The sequence below is a fragment of the Coregonus lavaretus genome (assembly GCF_964263955.1).
Source record: "Coregonus lavaretus genome assembly, chromosome: 4".
Lineage (NCBI taxonomy): Eukaryota > Metazoa > Chordata > Actinopteri > Salmoniformes > Salmonidae > Coregonus > Coregonus lavaretus.
The window spans coordinates 42,953,276-42,965,104 of NC_139991.1; the positions used below are offsets into that span (position 1 = coordinate 42,953,276).

The window sequence follows — 11,829 nt, forward strand, 5'->3', positions numbered from 1 at the left end:
GGGGGGATTCTATTCTCTGCAGTGGCTTTTATTACAGTAGTTACAATGGCTAGTAAAGATTGGGGTAGCTTGGAGCTAGTGGAACCTTAAAAGAGTCATATATATACAGTGTATATATATATATATATATATATATATATATATATATATATATATATATATATATATATGGAAAGAGGAATCCATAGACCTTCCCTCACTCCTCTCCCTGCAGTGTTGCATTTGTGTGAAAAATACATGCTCTCTTCAGGATAAATGCGCATGAATATATTACTTTTAATAATGTATATCATCCCATTATTCAGAAATGGGCTATCCAACTCTGAGCTGTTGAATATTTAGCCTGGAGCCAGAGGTTCTGTGCCTTCAGTCCTGGTTCTGCATCATTCCCAAAATGTCAGCTCAGAAAAGGTCTGATGATACCTGTATATCAGGGATGTCAGTCAGTTTGGCTGAGTGGCCATTTCTATTAACTCAAACATCAGGAGAAGGGTTAAACTGAAATAGAAAGAAAACACTTCTGCTTACATATACTGTACAGTGCCTTCAAAGTATTCACACCCCATGACTTATTCCACATTTTGTTGTTACAGCCCAAATTCAAAATATATATTTTTCTTATCCATCTACCCACAATACCCCATAATGACAAAGTGAAAACAAGTTTTTTTTTTATGTTTGCAAATTTACTGAAAATGAAATACAGAAATCTGTATTTTGTAATTTACATAAGTATTCACACCCTTCTGAATCAATACTTTGTAGAAGCACAGTTGGTGGCGATTACAGCTTTGAGTCGTCTTGGGTATGTCTGTATCAGCTTTGCACATCTGTATTTGGAGATTTTCTCCCATTCTTCCTTGCAGATTTTCTCAAGCTTTGTTAAGTTCGAGGGGGAGTGACGGTGAACAGCAATCTTCAAGTCTTTCCACTGATTTTCAATGGGATTCAAGTCTGGGCTTTGGCTGGGCCACTCAAGGACTTTCACATTCTTGTTCTGAAGCCATTCCAGCGTTGCTTTGGCTGCATGCTTGCGGTCACTGTCCTGTTGGAACATAAATCTTCTCTGAGATCTATAGACAGTTCCTTGGACTTCATGGTATAGTTCCTGCTCTGACATGCACTGTCAACTGTGAACCCTTTTATAGACAGGTGTGTTTCTTTCTAAATCATGTCCAAACAATTAAATTGGCCACAGGTGGACTCCAATCAAGTTGAAGGATGATCAAAGGAAATTGGATGCACCTGAGCTCAGTTTTGAGTGTAATAGCAAAGGGGTGTGATGACCTATGTAAATGAGATATTGATGTATTTCATTTTCAATAAATTTGCACAAATTTCAGAAAACATGTTTTCACTTTGTCATTATGGGGTATTGTGTGTAGATGGGTGATACAAAAATAATATTTAATCCATTTTTAATTCAGACTTTAACACAACAAAATGTGGAATAAGTCAAGGGGTATGAATACTTTCTGAAGGCCCTGTATGTAAAAAGCTCATTCCTGTTAGGCGCACAAATGGGGCCACAATAAATCAGATCGGGGGCGGCATGTTTGACACTACTGCTGTAAATAGGGGCTGTTGATTTAGCTTTGTTTCTTCAGTGTTTAGGTGTTGAGTAGGCCTGTCGTAAAGGTGGAGCTGTCGGTGAGGCCCCGTCTGGTCTTTTTGTGTTTCGTCTGCCCTGCCAGGAGGCTTCCCTTCCTGTTCCTCCCATGCTGTCTGTCTGCCTATCCTGGCTGTCTGTCTGTGTCCTGGCTCCTGGCTGGGCTCTGAGGCAGCTGTGCTGATAAACCTGCAGGATTAAGAGGCCTGTTCACCCTGCACAGCACACACTCACAAAGGATTAGAGGGACAGGAGCCACTCTGTCCTTTAGCACCACCACAGTCCCTCAGGGACAGAGAGGGGAGATAATGGGGGGGAAATTGGGATTAGAGTCAGTGGAATATGGGGAAGGTATGGGTGAGATGGGATCGGTGAAAAGGGGAAGGATCTCTCATTAAAGCGGTCACCCTATTACCTTGACTGTGTAATGCTATTGGTAATAAAGATGCTGAGTAAATGTATAGGGTGAAAGTGTTGCAGTATGTTTATCAAATATATGCCCTTTTATTTACAGCACATGAAGTATGTACACAATTTTTATGTTGTGTGTAAATACACAGAAGGTGACCTCTGTTGGATAAAAGTTGCAACTGCATCCCTTGAGAAGGGCACAAATCAATGAATTTACATTTATTTAGTAAATGTCCCCTCCATGAGGTTGACAAGTGAATTGCCTCTTATGACAGGTAGGCAGTAGCTGGTTTAATCCATTGGCTTGTGGTATAAAGTGATGAAATACACCATGACTTCAATTCACCATTTAATCTTAAAAATGCAATATAAATTAGGTTCATAATTTGAAATCTACAGGTTGTTTAGAGATTTAAAAAAAACAAATCACTGCAATGTGAGCAATGCACATAACCATATTCCAGGTATATACACAGTACAAACCAAAGCATGTCTCTTGCAAATGAATAAATAGATGCATTGACTTTGTTCTTTTGATTGGTCCAAAACCATGTCACCAGCACTATAGAATGACTCCCCTCAGTTTCCAACAATTAGCAAATACATTACCATTTCTGAAATAACCTTTTGGAAATAAAAAATAAATGCTTTCAAAATAGTATGAAGTACGACAACCCAATAGTGAATGAAACTGACATGTAAATGTATGTGCCAAATACTGTTTGGCATTGTGTTGACAAAATTGAAGGAATTTAAAATATGGATTCCACTGATGGAAACTCTTACAGACTTAAATCGTTAACACAAAAATACATGTAAGAAGTGCAACCCTACTCAACTAAACGTTCAGTTGTTCAAACAAGCATGCAAAAGCCACGCAAACAAAACATCACTTGATAGACAACATAAGGCACTAAAACCACTAATGGTGGTTATAATCTCTAAAGGCATGGGATAGTTGACTTTCCCAGAAGCTAGAGGGCACTATCTCACATTTCTGAGCAGAGTTACAGTAGGGATTTCATGAGTCGTGTGCATTGTCAATCAATAGCAGAAATACTCTCCCCCTCCCACAGAGAGAGAGATGCAGTACTAGAATAACACTGACCAGGTCTCAGGATATCACTTCTGAATGTCTCTTACCTCTGGTGAATCACGTGTAACAGCAGCAGACTGCACAATAGGTTTACACACCAAGAGCTGTGCTACACCTGTACAATTTAGAAAACACTCAACACTTTCTGTCCAGTAGCAACTCATCATCGGCCAAACTATCAACATTCAGGGAGGAATTTAAAAGGAGGGACAGAAAAGTAATAATAAAAATGGTGACACGGATAAAATCATCTTCTTTGAAATAAAATCCTCAAAAGCTGGAATGTTCCATCACCTGAGAGAAAGGACGAAATACAGAAGACTGGAAGAAAGTAACATGCAGGATGCTGCTGCAGTCCGGTTTGGGGGACAACATCAAACGCTATAGTCCAGCTCTGCATTCAGTGTTGTGTACATCTCATAGATGGCATCCACAGTGGCCTTGAAATTGACAAGGAACTGGCGTACACTAGCCATGCAGTCCTCCTCTGTGACCTCTTTACCTTTTGAGAGGGCCTTGATAAAGTCTGACTTGTAGGGTGCTGCAAGCAAAGCTGCTTGGAGGGGACAGGGAGAAATCCAGTTGTTACATGGCAGACCTATGTTCAAATACATGTACGTGTGTATTTGAGTACATGTTATTTAAATACGTATTTTTAGTTTATTTGAGTATTTTCAAATAATATGGCATGAATTAACTACTTATATTGGAAGTATTTGAAAGTATTATCAAATAATTTCGGTAACACTTAACTTGACACCCAGTGTCATAAGCTGCAGGCTTAGAAGAAATATCAGCCCGCGCAGAGAAGCACGAGATTGAACTTCACTTAACTTTCTAGTTTTTTCCCCTTTAGTTCACACTATCAATGTTTCGCTCTACTGTGGGAATTGTGCTCGAATCAACGCAATATTAGCCACTTTCAATGTGGGTTTTGACACTCTTATGTAGGTGTCATAACCAGCCATAAAATAATGCAATATAAGTCACAACAGGTGTAAATATATGGGTAATGACAGTGTTATGACCATATTATGACAGGTTATGACAATTTATGTCAGTTATGATATTATGACATGGTTATGACCGATGTATTATTTAAGATACACTCTTTGAAGGGTTTCAGATGTTTTCGGAAGATTGTATATTTTATTTGAGTCAGTGTATTTGAGTATTTTCAAATACTTTCCAAGTCTATTTCCAAATATATTCCCATATTCAACTACTTGTCTTTTCAAATAAAACTTTTCTAAATACCTACTTCCAAATGTCTTTGAAAGTAATACCCTAAATAGTATTTGAACCCAGGTCTGTTACATAGTTAGTACACCTTCACTGAGCAGTTAATCTACATTCAAATTCAACAATGTAGTTTTCAGTTATTACATTTATAAATGTTTTACTTTGGGAGAATGAAGTTCAATATGAAATCAATACACTCAGAGGTGCTTGAGAACCAGGGTTAAGTAGAAAACCAGGTCAAGGGTCAAAGGAGGTCAAGACTATGCTACCACATGACTTTAGTCACATGGTCTTACCTTAAAGATCTTCTGCACTAGCCAGCTGTGGTATTTCTTCAGGGCCTGGTCGTAGGCTTTGGTGATGTTGACACGGATGAGGTCAGGGTTGTTCTCGTCTTTCACTCCGTCTGCCAAGCTCTTCAGCAGGATCTGGATGAAACAGAGACCTCTGTGGGAGAGGACAATCAGCTTAACTCACCTGATTTCAGTCGCACCATTATTCATGATATGTAGATCTCGATCTAGACATAAGCACACAATTTCACGGCCTTTAGGCTGCACAAACCTCTGCTTTAACACATTCACATGATGATTCTGAGCTCACCTCTTCAGCCACATTAGGGCCAAGGTGGCTCCCTCTTTGGGCCACTCTGTGCCATGTGCCTCCTTCTCTGCCTCCACTATCTGCTGTAGTGTTGCATACTTGGCAGGGTCCTTGTCAAACACACCTCAGATGTTCTGGAAGAAAAATATTACCATCCAAATGTATGAGCTTAGGCATTAGTTATAGACATAAATTGCAGTAGGTTTACTTACACACAAGGCACAATTAGAGAGTGGGAAACATGCTTACTGTTATATTGCCACTGATGTCTGATTTGATAGGAACAAATACTTTTGACCCCAGGCAGCCTGGAAAGGAGAGGAATTAAACATTTAATCGAAATGCAACCAAGCAGTTGTGAGTATATGCAGACTCAGCATCTTGGACGTAGCTGGACGCCTTCTTGGGGGGAGGAAAGATTTAGAAATCAGACAATAATTATGGTAATTCTATGATTGTTTCTTGTTGGGCAATCAATAGAGAAAAGGGTCCAATCATATAGTCTGACGTCACAAGGAGGCCAATGCAGCGTGTAGTGTGGGAGGAAAGAGAGGGGCTACAGCAGCTCCATACAAACCCACATTCACATGGTTCCTCTTGCCCTGGGGTTTCACTCCTTTAGTTTCACTACCTTTTTACAATATCTTCCTTGGTTTTAAAATCAGATTCGTAAGCTTTATGCCTAGACTATTCATTGACATTTCCAAGATGTCAAAACAACATTGTGCAAGGTTGTTACAACACTTAACAGACAATAGCCCATTTAAATCCCAAGATGAGCCTATGATTGAGCCATCCACAAAGATAGTTTATTTGTGGCTCATTCAAAATTGCATAAAAGGTTATTATGGTACTTTATTAGTATGGGTGATGGTAACCTTTGCAAGTCTGACTTTGATCAAGTAATTATAATGCTGTACTCACTCCACATCATTTGTTATTTATTCAACTAGGTCAAAGACAAGGAATAGCCCACTTTATTGCTACGTTCATGTCATGTCAGAAACTCGGGAACTCAGAGTTAAAATGAATAAAAGTTATTTGAGTAGAGCTTCCTATTGGTTAATTCTGTTACCACCCAAGTGGGAAACTCGGGATCTGACCAATGATTTATATATACACTACACTGAACAAAAATATAAACGCAACATGCAACAATTTCAAAGATTTTACTGAGTTACATTTCATATAAGGAAATCAGTCAATTGAAATAAATTCATTAGGCCCTAATCTATGGATTTCACATGACTAGGAAAACAGATATGTATCTGTTGGTCACAGATACCTTTAAAAAAAAGGTAGGGGCGTGATTCAGAAAACCAGTCAGTATCTGGTGTGACCACCATTTGCCACATCTCCTTTGCATGGAGTTGATCAGGTTGTTGATTGTGGCCTGTGGAATGTTGTCCCACTCCTCTTCAATGGCTATGCAAACTTGCTGGATATTGGCGGGAACTGGAACACACTGTCGTACACGTCGATCCAGAGCATCCCAAACTTGCTCAATGGGTGACGTCTGGTGAGTATGCAAGCCATGGAAGAACTGGGACATTTTCAGCTTCTAGGAATTGTGTACAGATCCTTGCAACACGGATTATCATGCTGAAACATGAGGTGATGTGGTGTAAGTAAGCATTTCACACCTGTTGTATTCAGCGAATGTGACAAATACAATTTGATTTGATTTGATGGAGGAGGATGAATGGCACGACAATGGGCCTCAGGATCTCATCACTGTATATCTGTGCATTCAAATTGCCATCGATAAAATGCAATTGTGTTCATTGTCCGTAGCTTATGCCTGCCCATAGCATAACCCCACCACCACCATTGGGCACTCTGTTCACAACGTTGACATCAGCAAACCGCTCGCCCACACGACGTCATACACACTGTCTGTCATCTGCACGGTACAGTTGAAATCAGGATTCATCCTTGAAAAGCACACTTCTCCAACGTGCCAGTGGGCATCGAAGGTGAGCATTTGCCCACTGAAGTCTGTTACGACGCCAAACTGCAGTCAGGTCAAGAACCTGGTGAGGACGACGAGCACGCAGATGAGCTTCCCTGAGACGGTTTCTGACAGTTTGTGCAGAAATCCTACGGTTGTGCAAACCCAGTTTCATCAGCTGTCCGGGTGGCTGGTCTCAGACGATTCCGCAGGTGAATAAGCAGTATGTGGAGGTCCTGAGCTAGCTTGGTTACACGTGGTCTGCGGTTGTGAGGCCGGTTGGACATACTGCCAAATTCTCTTATGGTAGAGAAATGAACATTCAGTTCTCTGGCAACAGCTCTGGTGGACATTCCTGCAGTCAGCATGCCACTTGAACACTCCCACAAAACTTGAGACATCTGTGACATTGTGTTGTGTGACAAAACGGCACATTTTAGAGTGGCTTTTTATTGGCCCCAGCACAAGGTGCACCTGTGTAATGATCATGCTGTTTAATCAGCTTCTTGATATGCCACACCTGTTAGGTGGCAAATGAGAAATTCTCACTAACAGGGATTGTGCACAAAATGAGAGAAATTAGCTTTTTGTGTGTATCCAACATTTCGGCTATCTTTTATTTCAGATCATGAAACATGGGACCAACACTTTACATGTTGTGTTTATATTTTAGTTCAGTATAGATGACTGACGGGACTCTGTTTTGAAGCCACCACGCCTCCATCTTGGCACTCCCCCACCATTGTAAAAAATATTTTGGAAGCTATAGAAATGCATTTATTAATGTCTACATTTGTTTTTGCCACATGTATTCTACTACAGACACCTTAATGCATATTTTTAAATTATATGTGAACTAAACATAAAACTTTTTTCCTTAAAGTACAGTGCCCCTTGGCGTTTTTCCTATTTTGTTGCATTACAACCTGTAATTTAAATTGATTTTTATTTGGATTTCATGTAATGGACATAAACAAAATAGTCCAAATTGGTGAAGTGGAAAAAAATAAAAAAACGTGTTTCAAAAAATTCAAAAAAAAAAAGAACAAAAAAGTGGTGTGTGCATATCTGAAACTTTGAACATCCCACGCAGCACCATTAAATCCATTATTAAAAAATTGAACGAATATGGCACCACAACAAACCTGCCAAGAGAAGGCCGCCCACCGAAACTCACAGACCAGGCAAGGAGGGCATTAATCAGAGAGGCAACAAAGAGACCAAAGATAACCCTGAAGGAGCTGCAAAGCTCCACAGCGGAGATTGGAGTATCTGTCCATAGGACCACTTTAAGCCGTACACTCCACAGAGCTGGGCTTTACGGAAGAGTGGCCAGAAAAAAGCCCTTGCTTAAAGAAAAAAATAAGCAAACACGTTTGGTGTTCACCAAAAGGCATGTGGGAGACTCCCCAAACATATGGAAGAAGGTACTCGGGTCAGATGACTCAAATTGAGCTTTTTGGCCATCAAGGAAAACGCTATGTCTGGCGCAAACCCAACACCTCTCATCACCCCGAGAACACCATCCCCACATTGAAGCATGGTGGCGGCAGCATCATGCTGTGGGGATGTTTTTCATCGGCAGGGACTGGGAAACTAGTCAGAATTGAAGGAATGATGGATGGTGCTAAATACAGGGAAATTCTTGAGGGAAACCTGTTTCAGTCTTCCAGAGATTTGAGACTGGGACGGAGGTTCACCTTCCAGCAGGACAATGACCCTAAGCATACTGCTAAAGCAACACTCGAGTGGTTTAAGGGGAAACATTTAAATGTCTTGGAATGGCCTAGTCAAAGGCCAGACCTCAATCCAATTGAGAATCTGTGGTATGACTTAAAGATTGCTGTACACCAGCGGAACCCATCCAACTTGAAGGAGCTGGAGCAGTTTTGCCTTGAAGAATGGGCAAAAATCCCAGTGGCTAGATGTGCCAAGCTTATAGAGACATACCCCAAGAGACTTGCAGCTGTAATTGCTGCAAAATGTGGCTCTACAAAGTATTGACTTTGGGGGGGGGGGGGTTGAATAGTTTTGCACGCTCAAGTTTTCAGTTTTTTTTGGTCTTATTCAGTTATTTTCCATCTTCAAAGTGGTAGGCATGTTGTGTAAATCAAATGATACAAACCCCACAAAAATCAATTTTAATTCCAGGTTGTAAGGCAACAAAATAGGAAAAATGCCAAGGGGGGTGAAAACTTTTGCAAGCCACTGTATAACTTTTATAAAGTACTAATGTTACTGTCCACACTACAACAAAATACTTAAACAGCCTACATGAAACATTTACATTTACATTTTACATTTTAGTCATTTAGCAGACGCTCTTATCCAGAGCGACTTACAGGAGCAATTAGGGTTAAGTGCCTTGCTCAAGGGCACATTAACGTCATTTAGCAGACGCTCTTAGCCAGAGCGACTCACAAATTGGTGCGTTCACCCTATAGCCAGTGGGATAACCACTTTACAATTTGGGGGGGGTTAGAAGGATTACTTTATCCTATCCCAGGTATTCCTTAAAGAGGTGGGGTTTCAAATGTCTCCGGAAGGTGGTGAGTGACTCCGCTGTCCTGGCGTCGTGAGGGAGCTTGTTCCACCATTGGGGTGCCAGAGCAGCGAACAGTTTTGACTGTCCATTTAAATGAAATACTGTAGAGCTCCATTCCTTCCTATGGAGGACTGCTTTTCTGAGGAGTGCCAATATGGCCGACCGGTGGCTTCAAAGCCTCTCATTGGCCAATACATATAATCAGCAATCCAAGGTTTATATACAGTGGGGAGAACAAGTATTTGATACACTGCCAATTTTGCAGGTTTTCGTACTTACAAAGCATGTAGAGGTCTGTAATTTTTATCATAGGTACACTTCAACTGTGAGAGACGGAATCTAAAACAAAAATCCAGAAAATCACATTGTATGATTTTTAAGTAATTAATTTGCATTTTATTGCATGACATAAGTATTTGATACATCAGAAAAGCAGAACTTTATATTTGGTACAGAAACCTTTGTTTGCAATTACAGAGATCAAACGTTTCCTGTAGGTCTTGACCAGGTTTGCACACACTGCAGCAGGGATTTTGGCCCACTCTTCCATACAGACCTTCTCCAGATCCTTCAGGTTTCGGGGCTGTCGCTGGGCAATACGGACTTTCAGCTCCCTCCAAAGATTTTCTATTGGGTTCAGGTCTGGAGACTGGCTAGGCCACTCCAGGACCTTGAGATGCTTCTTACGGAGCCACTCCTTAGTTGCCCTGGCTGTGTGTTTCGGGTCGTTGTCATGCTGGAAGACCCAGCCACGACCCATCTTCAATGCTCTTACTGAGGGAAGGAGGTTGTTGGCCAAGATCTTGCGATACATGGCCCCATCCATCCTCTCCTCAATACGGTGCAGTCGTCCTGTCCCCTTTGCAGAAAATTATCCCCAAAGAATGATGTTTCCACCTCCATGCTTGACGGTTGGGATGGTGTTCTTGGGGTTGTCCTCATCCTTCTTCTTCCTCCAAACACGGCGAGTGGAGTTTAGACCAAAAAGCTCTATTTTTGTCTCATCAGACCACATTACCTTCTCCCATTCCTCCTCTGGATCATCCAGATGGTCATTGGCAAACTTCAGACGGGCCTGGACATGCGCTGGCTTGAGCAGGGGGACCTTGCGTGCGCTGCAGGATTTTAATCCATGACAGCGTAGTGTGTTACTAATGGTTTTCTTTGAGACTGTGGTCCCAGCTCTCTTCAGGTCATTGACCAGGTCCGCCGTGTAGTTCTGGGCTGATCCCTCACCTTCCTCATGATCATTGATGCCCGACGAGGTGAGATCTTGCATGGAGCCCCAGATCGAGGGTGATTGACCGTCATCTTGAACTTCTTCAATTTTCTAATAATTGCGCCAACAGTTGTTGCCTTCTCACCAAGCTGCTTGCCTACTGTCCTGTAGCCCATCCCAGCCTTGTGCAGGTCTACAATTTTATCCCTGATGTCCTTACACAGCTCTCTGGTCTTGGCCATTGTGGAGAGGTTGGAGTCTGTTTGATTGAGTGTGTGGACAGGTGTCTTTTATACAGGTAACGAGTTCAAACGGGTGCAGTTAACACAGGTAATGAGTGGAGAACAGGAGGGCTTCTTAAAGAAAAACTTACAGGTCTGTGAGAGCCGGAATTCTTACTGGTTGGTAGGTGATCAAATACTTATGTCATGCAATAAAATGCAAATTAATTACTTAAAAATCATACAATGTGATTTTCTGGATTTTTGTTTTAGATTCCGTCTCTCACAGTTGAAGTGTACCTATGATAAAAATTACAGACCTCTACATGTTTTGTAAGTAGGAAAACCTGCAAAATCGGCAGTGTATCAAATACTTGTTCTCCCCACTGTACATCATTTGAGCCGACTCTTACGCCTAGTTTAGCAAGTCGGACATTTCCGACATGACATGAACGCAGCATATCAAACCTGTGTTTTGTTAGACTAAATAACAATGTAAGTTCTGTTTTTCAGTTAGTTTATTTCAAAATGTCGTTATAGTTGTTACACAACCATGGAAAGTGAGACAGAAAGAAAATGACGTGACGATATTTTCTAGACAAAGGTATCGGTGACGGTGAGACAGCTTGAGCGTCTCTACAATTTCATGAAGTCATGAAGACCAAGGATAGGCAGGTGGTCTACTCACCAAAAAAAGGTGGAAGATATGCCACTGACTCCAGAAACAACTTTGTATTCACTGCGTTGTCCGAATTGGTTATCCATTAAAAGTGCCATCGTTTTCTGAAATAATACGACTAACTACAGAATGATCACGATTGTTTTCTTCCGTTTTCACTGTGCAAGGCAACTGAACTGTATACTTTGGCAAGGCGCACCAAGATGGTGGGGGCGCGCTGATCGCTTTATGTCCCTTCAAGTGTTATAAAAAA

At 41.2% G+C, this 11,829-nt stretch overlaps 1 pseudogene across 1 annotated transcript; it reads right to left on the bottom strand.

Moving 5' to 3' along the window:
• Positions 1–3,490: 3,490 nt before the first annotated feature.
• Positions 3,491–11,781, bottom strand: LOC311127365 (glycolipid transfer protein-like; annotated as a pseudogene). Its single transcript has 5 exons — positions 11,586–11,781; positions 5,211–5,269; positions 4,962–5,095; positions 4,645–4,805; positions 3,491–3,669 (listed from the first exon to the last, which is right to left on the bottom strand). The product of its transcript is annotated as a glycolipid transfer protein-like (transcript).
• Between the last annotated feature and the right edge of the window lie 48 nt (positions 11,782–11,829).